We start from the raw sequence: 13,489 nt of genomic DNA on the forward strand, positions 1-13,489 counted from the left end.
CCGTGTGTGTAGGAAGCCGACCTTTCCCCATGCCTTGACCTTTGCTCTCACTTCTTTTCCCGCTGCCAGTGAAAGGAGGAAGAAAGGCCACGTAGGTGTGCGCAGGGGTGTGGGGAGGTAGCGAGATGAAAATTGTACATCACGTATGTACACGTCATCGTTTGTAGAACGAGGTGTTTGAACGTGGCCTTGCGAGGGTATAGCGATGACGTAGTGTACGGTCTTGGTTAGAAGTTCCGGTTATGTGTGTACGAAAGGTTTTTGGACAGTGGCTTATCTGGTGGTAAACGGCGGTGAGGGAGGAGACCTGATTATGGGCACGCGTGGTGTATAGAGGGTAAACAACGTAAATTATCGCGGGCCACTCGACTTGCGAGCGGCTTCGTGTTGGATATGTTTGGTTAAGAAGCGTGTCCACGGCATGGGCAGAGTTTGTATTCTAACCATTTCTGCTGCTCTGATTTGGCCGCCGTGCTAAGCCTATAAACGGTCGCCTAAAAACCTGGCTTTATATTCACGACAATGACTTCTATACCGACGTCAAAATCACGCCATATACTGCGAGATTTGTGAGTAATATGTATTATTCAACTTTATCATTCCGTCGTTCTTCATATTAAAGATATAATTTAGAAATCTGGGATTTTGAACATGTGGGATTTCAAACGGTGGGATTCTTAACGGTGGGATATCGTTGCATCCCCGGTTTGTTTGCACTTTCATCACATAACATGCTTTCCTTGCATATTCTCTAGAAATTCTTCTTGCTTTCTTTATCTCTTCCTAATTTGTAGAGTAGAGTAGAGTAGAATATGTGTGTTTGTATGTTCGTTGTCCATAGATGGCGCGGCAGGACGGAGGCCACTAGAGGCCACCACACTTGCCCTTCCCCTCCTCGTGTCCTAGTCAGAGCATCCATCCAGCGTACGCCAAAGCGCCAAAGTAACATTCCGACCTTTTGTGTAACATTCATTTCTCACGCATTTGCGGGCAGATTATTTACGCGAACAAGTTTCGGCGGTTCTGGTACAGTTATGCGTAACAACTACTTCATTTGAATGATGATGAGTGGGGACAATTATGTTTAAAATGGGGATCTTGTAGCGGAATGTGAATACAGGACCACGCAAAGTACGATCCCAATCCTGTTTCCAAATAAGGTTTATTCGCATGACGTCACTCGCATGGGAGCGCCACAGTCGCTAGCGGGAACGGATTTGACGTCATGAGGCCCGGATCGTTCACTAGGCCTTCACCCCCAATCGTATGTACTGTTCATTTTGGTGTTTCTAAGTTCTTGTACTGTGTGATTATTTGTACCATAACCCGGTAACTTCCATGTTTTCAACTGTAGATACTATTCTAAATACCAAAGAGTTTATGCAGGTTTATTCACTGACGTCAACCCTCCAGAGGGCACTAGCTTCGAAAAGGCTATATCGCCGCCATAATGTAGTTCCCTCGAATTTTGGTTCCGGTTTTCGTTCATTGCCACACTGCCGGTTCACTGCCGGTGTTCGTTATACACTATTTAGAAGGTCATTAACGTTGAAAACATGAAAATTACTTGTATTGTGGTAGAAATAATATTCACACAGTGCAGTAAATTTGAAACCAGCTCAGGTTATAGGGTGGCCGCTTTGCACGCCGAGACTGGGAGGTGACGCGGGTTCGAGTCCCCGCCCTGGCTATGGTGTCGGGGGTTTTTCTTGGGTTTTCCGGCAGATTTTTCCGGCGGCGACGAATGTCAGCACAGTTCCCCTTGAAGTCGGCCCAGGACGCATACTAACCCCTCTGTCCCCCACTCCTTCCTGCTGTCCTCTCTCCATTTGTACACGTCTGTACGCCGCTCATAGCCACAGTTGCTTCGAGGCGCTAACACGGAATTTAAAAAAAAGTAAATTTGAAAGACCAAATGTACGGTTAGTACGATTTGGGAGGAGGCCTGGACAGTCAGAAGCTGAGGGCCTTCATTGTGGCGGCAAATCTGCTAGCGACAGTGGCGCTCTCCTGCGGATGACATCATGTGAATAAACCCTATATACTATGACAGCGAATGAAGACCGAAACCAAAACTTCGTGTGACATACATCCTAGCGCCACGCTCTCTCCTTCTCGAAGCTAGACTAGAGCCCTCTAGAGGCTGTAGTGAGCAAACTCCATTGTGCATTTTCATGATTTTCCCAAGCTGAGCTTCCAAGAACATAGAAACTCATGCAGAGAAACCCAAAATTGGCTCGACAGTGGCAATACTGATTCCATGCTGGATCAGTGTTGGTGCTTGGGGGGATCTGACTGACTAGAGGCACGGGCCGAGTGGATAAAAGTGCCCGTCGTTTGTGGTAGCCGAGGTCGTATTGAAGACTGGGGTGGTGGGTTCGGATCTTACATGCTCTCTGACGTTTTCGCTGGGTTTTCCGGCAGATTTTCCAGACTAATGTCGGCAGCGTTCCGCCTGAATCGACCCAGGACGGCCCATGCATACTAGGCAAGCAGCAAAATATATTGGCCAAATATTGGCTAAATGTCGGCAACACTGCTCAAGATTGGACTAATATTGGCTACGTGTCGACAATACTGGTCAAGATTGGACTAATATTGGTTAAATGTCGGCAATACTGGTCAATATTGGACCAATATTGGCTAAATGTCAGCAATACTAGTCAAGATTGGACCGATATTGGGCCGGTATTGCCAATGTTCAGCCTATATTGGGCCAAGATGTTGTACTGCTTGGGTACGTGTGTGCGTCGTCCGTTTCCTCTTCGTCCGTGCCTTCCGGAAGCTCCTATATGACGCCTTACATTTATAGCAATCCGACAGTCTCATCCTATTCACCCAGTAACGTATCCTCTATGCCCCCGACCTAATGAGATAGTTATCAGTGACTGAATCAGTGGCCAAGCACAGTACGCTTCGAAGGCGACCCTAACAATCGCCAAGTTTTAACGGCCCAAATAACAAGAAATGTCCTTCGATAACGCTCCGGTTGGCACCTGTATATCCTTCACGCCTCAGGATTTGCCTGCGACCTCCAGCGAGACCGAACAGCAGAGCAAGTCGGGACGCGCCGTAACGTGACAAAGTCGGAGAAGCCCCGCGGCGGCCAACTCTCGTTAGCCGCGATAAGCGCCATGGGAATGCACCTGCCACTTGCATGATTCCGGAAGCTGATGTCATGCCTGCCAGCTATGTGAGGGAAGAGATAGCGAAGAAAAAAACTTGATCGTACATTTGGAGAGCTTATACGGCGGCGCTGACGTGTTTCGGCATGCTCTCGTACGTGAATGTTTCCGTCAGGATTTTGTTTGCTGACTTCTAGCCTTTCGATGTCCTGAACAGAATAGCGGCAGAGATGAAACTAAATCTGAATACAAAATTATGGATCGCTATAGGACGCAAGCATTTATGTGTTTACCATTAGGCGCAGGAAGAGTAAAAATGGTGACATGACGACATACTTCCTGGAAAGGAAGGGAGTTGCCTCAGGACAGAAGCCGCCGATATTTCGAACAGAGACTGTTCTTCTTCTGGGCCCAGAAGAAGAACAGTCTCTGTTCGAAATATCGGCGGCTTCTGTCCTGAGGCAACTCCCTTCCTACATCTCTACCGGTTCGCTGGATTTCTACCCATCTACTTCCTGGAAAGGAACTGCATTAAGGAACCATGCAGTCATGGCCCTGCAATATCCAAGACAAGACGGGAACACTCGTGCAAATAAGACGAGAAATCTCGTGCAGATAAGACGAGCATGCAGGTACTGAGCAGGAGCGTAGCAAATCCTGGTTTATTTCTCTTTACTTTTGGGAATAGCAAATCCCCATCATGGCTAACCTTTCCTTTCCTTTTTTTTAATCATCATTAAACATATACCCCTCCCTCGTACAATAAGTCCATAAGCATGGTTCCGGGACATTTCATCGAACGCGATTTCGTCGAAAAATAGACGTTTCATCGAAGGCCGTTTCATCCAATCGCTTACGTAAGTACGTAAAAGGCTCTCCTGACCTAACCTTGGTCAGTCTCGACGGTCCCTTCGATGAAATGGGCGGACACCCATAAGCATTGCCTGCAGGCCTGGTATAGGCATGGGTATAGGCGATCTCTGATCCGTGTGCATTGTTTGCCCTACAGTCTAATACAGTCTACTAATAGACTTTGTTTCCTGCAACATAAAGGAAGCTCAAAACTGCTAATAATCAATCAATCAATCATCTCTGCATGCACATTGAACCCTGCTAGTAAGCCACGCAGATATGCGGGTGTCACTAACGTCGCATAGCATCGTCAACTCTATTTATGCCGCATTTATTTTACTGCTGGTTTACAAATCTGAAGCACAACATCCACTTTTGCGCATGCGCAGTCAGTGCATTATTAGAGGTGGTACTTTCAAGAAGGCAGGTGTATGCTCCGTCTGTAACACGAAACGGCGGCCATGAAAACGTACACAAGCAAAGGTTGACGTGTGATCTTTCATAGCGCGTTACAAATGTGGTGTCTACTACAAGCACGTACAGCCCCGTCTCTGGTTGCAACCCCCTTCTGCGTGTACGTCTCTGCACTCGAGCTAGAAATCCCTCACAGACCACGACCAACACATCCATCCACTACACAAGGTCAATCTCTGCTCCACACTAACAAGAAAATAGTCTAGACGGTGGGTTTCTTATATGACCATCAGTCTGTGTCTATATATAAACGTGACTTAGCACTTGATCGATGCCGCGTCGAGCGCCTTATAGTGGCGGAAACACGACCCTGACAGCGCGTATGCTCGTGCGGAATGCAAGGGCGCTTGACCTGCAGTATTTCTCTAGTCTATGCTCGTGAATCGGCATCATCGTACTTAAGACGACCTTTGGCAGCGGAATAACGAAATATGCAGACGACGAAAGAGAAGCAGACGACGCAGAAGGTTGCCAGACTTCATTTCGCGCCGATCGCTTTGTCTCTGCCAGAAGTTCCGCGGGGCAAACGAATTTCTGCAGCTGACGTTTGTGTTCACGAATGACGCGCCTTTCGTCGACGCAGTCAGTTACGTCGTTAAGCGTGCTGCTGGTGGAGTATGGTAAATGGGAGCACGCGCTCGTTATCTTTGACTGATCACTTGCGTGTCTTCTGCTCCAGATGGGGACAGCAGCGCCCTCTAATAGGGTGTCGAGGATGAAGTTATATGGCAGAATGTTCCCGTTTCTGTCATTCTAAGTTATGGTTCCGTTCATGTGGGCTATTCGTGAAAGTCATCAACAGCAAGACTGCTTTTCTGACAACGTTCAACACGGAAATGGGGCGTGACGAACTTGTCAGCTGGCCAAATAAGCATTGCAAATAGCAGGTACCGCAATAAAGGCAACTGGGAACTATTTTGAGAAGCTTTGCATGTTTCACAACTTTGTAACAACTCTCGAAGTTTGTGATATGATTCACAGGGCAAAAAACGAAGTTACCAATTCAGACGTCACTGCGGAGAGACCAGCCACCGACAGCGAAACTATAATTGAATGCAATTATAAATTGTATTTAACTGGAAAACTTTGCATCCTCTTTCTGAGCACCAGCTATGTCCTTGTCCTGGTTTGCCTTACTATTGTCGCCTTTAGGGTTCTAAGAATGGCTTATGGACCTTTAAGAAGAGCTTTGTTTTCTGATGACAGTTGGTCTTGAAAAGTGCATGGGTGTCCTTTTTGTTCACTGCGCTTTTTTCTCTCTCTCTCTCTTTCCTTTTGCAACTTGTGACTTTATATAAACATCTCCGGTTGTCGCTGGCATGCTCGTCTCATAAATCATGAAGACACATATGCACACTAAGAAAAAACAAGTAATTTTGGGCATTAGATGCATTGCATTAGTCCTTTTCAGGGGAAAGACGTGGGAAAGCTTATACAAAGTTTAGGGACTACAGTTGCAGTTCAGGAGAGTAAATTTCAGGGTCCGGAGACCAAATTGGGAAGCAATTGCAATCTAAGGGACTACAAGCTGTAGTTGCTCCCCAATTTGCTGCTTTTTTCTTATAGTGTAGAAAAAAAAAAACATCATACAATGCAGAAAGCAAGGAATATTCAGTTGTTCTCGTTGGGTACGTCGCGTAGTTTGCCCATATCAATAAGGCGATCACTAGAACTTAGTATACACAACGCTGCTGAAAACATAAAACATTACACAGCTAAATCAATTAATAAACCGAACGTCAGTAATCCGGTGCAAGACAAACGATGTTTCGACAAAGCAAAGTAACGGTTGTCGCTTAAAAAACAATAAAAAAGAAAGTAATTAACGAAATGATTTTCTGCGCGTTGGTCGAAATCGAAACTATGGTTGAAAAAAGAAAGAAACTGAAGAAAAAAAAACACAAACTCCTCAGGCGGCCCCCTCCAGCAATCGTCACTTGTGGCCGATCACGTGTTAAGGTCACGTGAAGAAGCGCACGTGCAAAGTGCAATGTGCGTGCTGCCCTGAGAACGGCTGCATTCCCACGCTGCCGGCGGCAGGTGACGCTCGCGCGCGACCTCTACCAGGCGGTGGGGGACCAAGGTTCGGATCAAGAAGTGCGTTCCCACGGCTCTCAGATGGTTGTGCAGACGGCCTGCTGGAGTACCACCACCACCCCTGCATGGGAATGCTCGCTGGCTCTGTGCATTCCTCCTTTCTTTTCTGTGGAATTCTGTTTGCTCCCCAACTATTCCTTCTGGCCAGGTTTACTGTTATACTCGGGGTCTTGCTGGGGGGAATCATTCCGCATTTTCAGTCGCGTTCTTTTATTTTGTGCCCGCTGGTGGCGCAGATGCGTGCATGGTGCTGGGTGGCTGATACAGTTGTAGTATGTTATAATACCGTCAGGCCGACATGGCAGTGACGCCGGGGCGTATTTTTTTCTTAGAACGCGAGAGCATAGAAAGAGAAAGAGAGCCATTTCTTTCTTTTTGCTCGCCTTACTTTCGGCGAACATTTCCATGTGTGCAAGAAAATGAATTTGCATCCATAGCTTGCTACGTAAATTTATCTATGGTTAGCATTCTGAGGGAGGAACACACAAACTGACAAGCACAACACATGCCTCAAGGTGACTAAGAACATGAAAGACTGAAATAATTATTGATGGTTGTTTACTGATTCCTTTCAAACGGCTGACAAATAGTCGCTTCAGGGAAACGATATACAAGGTGTCCCAGCTAAATGCGAACAGATTTCTTAAATATATATATATATATATCACTTTTTTCGAGATGAAGTCAGTTGCAATGTAGTATGTGTTGAAGGGCACTCCTTAAGAGGGCACCAGTAAATTAAATTTTTAATTATAAAAGCTACGAAGTTGCCCCAATGAGAACATCTGGTTCCTTTGGTCACCTGATACCACAGCCGTTTTCAGAACAAAGATCCGTTCGATAGATCGTCCGCAAAAAAAATCGTGAAAGAACACAATTTTTTGCTTTAGTCCATTGCGCATCTTCGGAGACGCGTCTCTCCTTCACCCCCCCCCCCCCTTCACCCAAAATTCATAAATTAACTCATTAAATAGGTATTTTCTGGGAAATGCGAGATAGCGGAACTGGAACCAGTCTTCGCTCAAATAAAACACACTGAGAAGCGAACGTACCTTGAGAAACAAATTGCCAAATTTGGCAATTGTTTCTCTGGCAATTGGCTATGCAAATGAATCGAAACCAGGACTAGGCATTTCTCGAGCAGCACAGAAACGACACGATCTTCCCCTTATCTGGTCCGGAGAGCGATCTACTATCTAGCCAACAGATTAGCACCTTCTCCAATCAGCTCCATCGCTCCAAAGCACGTGACCCTCTCACGTGGATGCCCGTTGCTCTTTCTGCGCTCGAGTATAGTGCGTAGTTCTGTATTTTTTTTTCATTCGCATAGCCAAATTTGGCAACTATGTATATTTCAAAGTGCGTTCGCTTCTCAGGGTGTTCAACAAGAACGATGGATTTGAATAATGACTGACTGCAATTCTGCTATCTCACATTTCCTAGAAAATATCTAATTTATAACTTGACTAGTGAATCTTATCTAATTAGTCGTCCAGTAGTGACAAAACGTTCTCCGCCAGGGCGTCCGGCCGGCCGCATATCCCGCCTTCCCAAATGGCATATCTTTGCTTCTCTCACAGCTTTTTTGCAAAAAATAGGTAACAAATAATAAAAAAAAAACACACCCTATTCCCGTGAAATACCCGTGTCACTGTTCCCTGTACACTATTAGCTTACGGTAGAAACAATATGTTGTGGCAGCTAATGGGCAAAAACAAATATCGAAAAAAAAAAAAAAAGTACCGCAGAAAGGTTACATAACAAATGGTGGTTTGTCTGTGGCAGAAAAAAATTAAAGAAAAGAGAACGTAAATGTAGGCCCCACTTTTAACGAAAAAGGTGTTCCTCGAAACAAAGGTATCACAGGTCATTTCCACGTTTCTCACAGCCTAGGCCCAAAAGCACGGAGAATGATACGGACAAGGACCAGCTCCCATGGCATGGTGGTATAAGGATGATCGCTTTCCAGGCCGACACTGGGAGGTGACACGGAATCGAACCCTGTCACCGGCGCTGCTGTCTGAGGTTTTCCCTTGGTTTTCCGAAGACTTTCCAGACGAATGTCGACACAGTTCCCCTTGCAGTCGGCCCAGGACGCATACTAACCCCCCTGTCGCCCAGTCCTTCCTGCTGTCCTCTCTCCATCTGTCCACATCTGTACGCCGCTCATAACCACAGTTGCTTCGCGGCGCTAACACGCAATTTTGAAAAAAATAATGATATGGACAAGGTTAGGTCTGCAGAAAGTTTCTTCTCCTGCTTTTTTTTAAAGGCTTTCCATTGTGCGTATACCTGCAGTATGACAGGTTTACGATTAGAAACTTTTACTTGACTGCAGAATGTTTGAATATGTCAGAAGACCCTGAGTGTCCAAATTCTTATATGTGCGTTGGGAATTCTACGCGAATTCGTTTTTTTTTTTTTTTTCGGCGAGAAGGACAATGTAGAACGTAGGAACAGGAGGCAAGTTTAATTCCTATGCCCTGAAGGTGCCCCTTCCTGACTTTCAAAGGTGCCACAGCATCGCCTTCAACCATCCTTCCCGGAACTTGACCACAAGGAATAACAAACTATACTCGTTACCTCTCGACGATTTCCCAAGCAGACGACATAATTGCTCGCTGGTTTTGTTGTTGCTCGTCTGCAAGAATATCCTCCGGTCCTGGAGCAAAGACAGGTATTTTTGTTTCGCGTTTAGATGTCGATTTCACTGTAAACGTGACCCCTTCAGAAACCGCAGGTTTGGGTTTAGGAAGAATTCTTTTCATTTTATCTTCGTAAAAGTCGCGGCGTTTTGTCTCCTTTTTGCAGACGCTAACGAATTGGTGGCCACCACAAAAAAGAAAAAGAAAAAAAAAGAAAAAAAAATGGCCGCAGTCCTCGGAAAGCGCACTTGAACACGACGTTGGCTTTCCCCAATGAACAATCAGTCAAGAGGCGTCGAACATGGTCACGGTAATTTGCCTGCCCAAAAGCGGGACGCTTTTCCTCGTAAAGTGTCCAATTTTCCGACAAAAGTCCTCTCTTTCTGGTCCCACAAAGTCAGCCCTAAAAGGGGATGATGACTGGAAAGCGCTGTAAAAAGTTCCGCGAACGGCAGTCGCGTTGGGACACATGGAGGAACCCATGGGCGCGCTCACCCTCCAGAGATGCTCCAGGGTGGTCCTTCACAAAAACTGCATGGGGCCTCGTTGCTGGTGAACCGCATGTTTATGGGCCCTATACATGGGAGGTTTTCGCAAGAACTCTTTGGTGCCGATGTAGGTGTTCGTGCAAGGGATTGCTTTGAGAACACGTACTATATACGCGCTTGCCCTTCCCATTGTTGCCATGCGAAATATATGTCCAGGCTGTTTTCAATATAATTAGTAGAGATGGGACGAACCCAGAATTTCCGGAATACGAATCAGAATCTAAGGAAGGTTCTGTGAACCCACGAATCTTTCATTTTTTTCAATTTATTCCGTGTTAGCACCGCGAGGCAGCTGTGGCTATGAGCGACGTACAGACGTGGACAGATGGAGGGAGGACAGAGGGAAGGAGTGGGGGACAGGGGGGGTTAGTATGGGTCCTGGGCCGACTTCAGGGGGAACTGTGATGCCGACATATTCGTCTTGAAATTCTTCGGAAAACCCAGGGAAAACCTCAGACAGTACAACTGGTGACAGGATTCGAACCCGTGTCACCTCCCAGTCTCGGCGAGGTTCATACGTATGTTGTGCTGCAACGTGAGCCGAGCCGACAGTGACTTAGCGTAGAGAGTTGGGTTAGCTGGTAAGGATACCCTTACGAAAAAAAAAAAAAAAGTGTGCGTGAGAGAGAGAGAGAGAGAGAGAGAGAGAGCACACTCTAAGCTCCTGTTCTGGAGCTTGTCCGTGTCGTCATGTGGTGTTAATTTTTCGTTTTCTTTTTCTTCTCATTTTCACGCAATGACGTTTATCAAACAGTTTCTCGTGTCTTGTGATCGCCAGTTGGTCAAGTTTCGGTTTTAGAAGTGACAGTCGCACTGTAGCATATGCGGGGCTTTCCTAATTGTGCGAAGGTGACCATTAAACCCACTATACGGAGGAGCGAAACAATAGGCACGTGGAGCCATGGTGGGTAGACCACTATAACGCAAACATCCCGCTTTCCCTCTCTCTTCCACGGGGAGCACGATAAGCCTCTCGGCATCTTGAGTACGCTTTTGAAAAATTCGATCTTCTGTCGGGACTTTCCCACGATAGGCGCGCGCGGGTGTTTGGCTGCCAGATGCTCTGTGCAAGCTGCTGCTCCCTGGCAGATTCTCAGAGTTCTCCAGGCAGAAATTTCTCCCGCCAGCCTTCTTGCTTTTTAGGGCCTCTTTCGTGTCACAAAGCCACAGTCCGTGGCTGCCTGCTGCAGGCATCGCTATATTATATGTCAATGAACAGTAGAAAGGAATTATAATAGTTATTGAGCTAGTAATTGTTATTGAAATTTATAGTGTTCTGTTGCACATAAGGGATACGAGGTTGGAGGAGTATTAAGCTTCATCACTCTGGCCTTACGTAGACACAATCAAGCGTCCCCCCGCACGGACGTTAGGCACTGAGGAAACTACTCAGTGGTGCCCTCAGTATCTTCGGTATAGTGCTTCAGGCACACGTATACCGTCCTCAACGCTGCTCGTGCATACAGCAGTATAGCACATCAGCCACTGACACACGAATAAAATACAAAATTACGTTGGCGCAACGTCGGCCACAAATTGGCAGCATGTTGAAATGACATCGGGCCAATATCCTGACGCGACATCGGCCCAGCTCTGGGCGTTGTTGCAAAGCGTATGTTCCCCCGATATGTGGGATGTAGGCAGAGGCACATCGGGCCGATGTCGGCCCGATATTGGGGAGCTGCTTGGGTGCAAGCGCGGGCCCAGATCTATTGTTGCGGTTCGTATATGAGGACAGTAAGTGGAACACTCTGTATACGGTATCAACGATAAGGACAGTAAGCGGAACGCTATATATACGGTATCAACGATAAGGACAGTATGCGGAACGCTCTGTATACGGTATCGACGATAAGGCAAGCAACCGATACTAGTGTCAAAGGACATGGGAAGAGCTGCATGTTGATAAGGCGTCCCAAGCAGCACAACATCTTGGACCAATATTGACAATGTCTGCCCAACATTTGACCAAGATTTGGCCAGTATTGCCAATATTGGTCCAATATTGGGCCAAGGTGTTGTGCTGCTTGGGTTATACAGACATTATTTCACCCGCGCTCACGCGTGCCAGTTCATGTCATTGACATCCCAGATGATGCGGACGTGGTGAGGGCATCATGCACGAGTACGTGCGAAAAACTAATCCTGTAGCAACTGTGGGAGGGGGTAAAACCAGGAATGGAAATTGATTTACAGAGGGAACTGGACATAAAATAGCTTACAGAGTACTAGTATGCAAATGCTATAGTGAACGGATCTGTCTTTTTTGGCGACTGCCAAATTTCGGGTGTACAGAGCAACACCTCCTCACGCCTGGAACATCAGACTTCACTTGCCTCACTTCACATCAGACGCACTTGGTTGCCTCATGACAATACACTCGTAACAATACACTTGGTTGGCTCGTGACAATACACTTGGTGTTCCACATCGCATATACTCGAGTGTAATCCCTCACTTGGTATATTTAACAGGAAATAAATTTTCGTACTCCGTCATGGACAACGTGACAAATCATGTGATTTGAGTTGGAAGTTATATGTATTGCCACACTTGGATGTTTCGATGACACAGTGATATACAGTGCGTGGCCTTCCCACGGCAGACTTAGGATCGAGGTCCCGATAAACTCGTCGATGTGATAATCGCAACTTTCGTGACTTGAATAACCGCTGGCCACAAACCCCGTCGGTCCCAGTTAGCAGGAAGCGGAAATACCTTTCCCGTGGATCAGCTAAGAGGGGGCAACATGCTGTGCAATGAAAATATTGGAAGAAATACGTGTACGGGTTTCGTGGTGCATAATGCGGGCCTATGTACTGACAACAATGACAACACACACATGTAGCTTAAAACATTGCATTCATGTGTCTGCAGCAAACACATGTATAGGTGACGAAGAACGAGAAAATGTGCAGTGTGAAATGGGGGGGGGGGGGGTGAACTGTCCAATCTGGGGCAGCACAATCCGATCTTTGTCGAGCTTTTTATGGAACTATCTAATCTAGTGTATGGAATCAGGTGACCCACGGCAGTTCAGTAATAATGTGTGATTTCAGTAGTCGATTGCTTGTTTATTTTTGTATTTTTTCTGACTATTTTTCCACCCACAAACGCGTTTTGGAGTAGCCAGTCCTGACTGGGTCGGGACTAACATCTGCATATTTTTCTTTCGTTTCCATTTCGAATTCAGTAGTCGATTTTGCGTGGGTCATGTCTAATCACATCTACTAATCGAGCTCGTCCTTGTCATTTCATTTCATTTCGAGCTTGTCATTTCTTATTAAGTTCTTCAAATGAGCGGAATATTGGTTCTCTTTCAAAACAACTCAGGAAAAAACAAATCTCGGTGCGATCGACTGGTTCCACTAAAACTGCCGTGTCGATCACGCCTTCATGCATTCACACTCAAGCAACTACGAAAGATTTCTATGACTTCCTCATTAACCGCCATTAACTTTCCTTTAATCTAATTTTCCTTTCATCTCTCGGCTCTCGACTGTTCAAGGGCGAGCGTAGACGTACACCCAGGCTCACTCACCCCACGATTTATCTTATGACCCGTATATATACAGCCAGCGCTCCTCCCTTCACGACGAGATCCGCGTTGTCATCGGATGACATCAACAGATCGCCCCCCTTTGCATCCTTCCGCCGGAGAGAACTCCATTCCTATGCATTAACCGCGCGCGCGGTTCACAATAAGCGGAGCTTCCCGTTCATTCCATTACACAGAAGGCGAAAAAAT

This window comes from Ornithodoros turicata, chromosome 10, assembly GCF_037126465.1.
Source record: "Ornithodoros turicata isolate Travis chromosome 10, ASM3712646v1, whole genome shotgun sequence".
Taxonomy (NCBI): Eukaryota; Metazoa; Arthropoda; class Arachnida; order Ixodida; family Argasidae; genus Ornithodoros; species Ornithodoros turicata.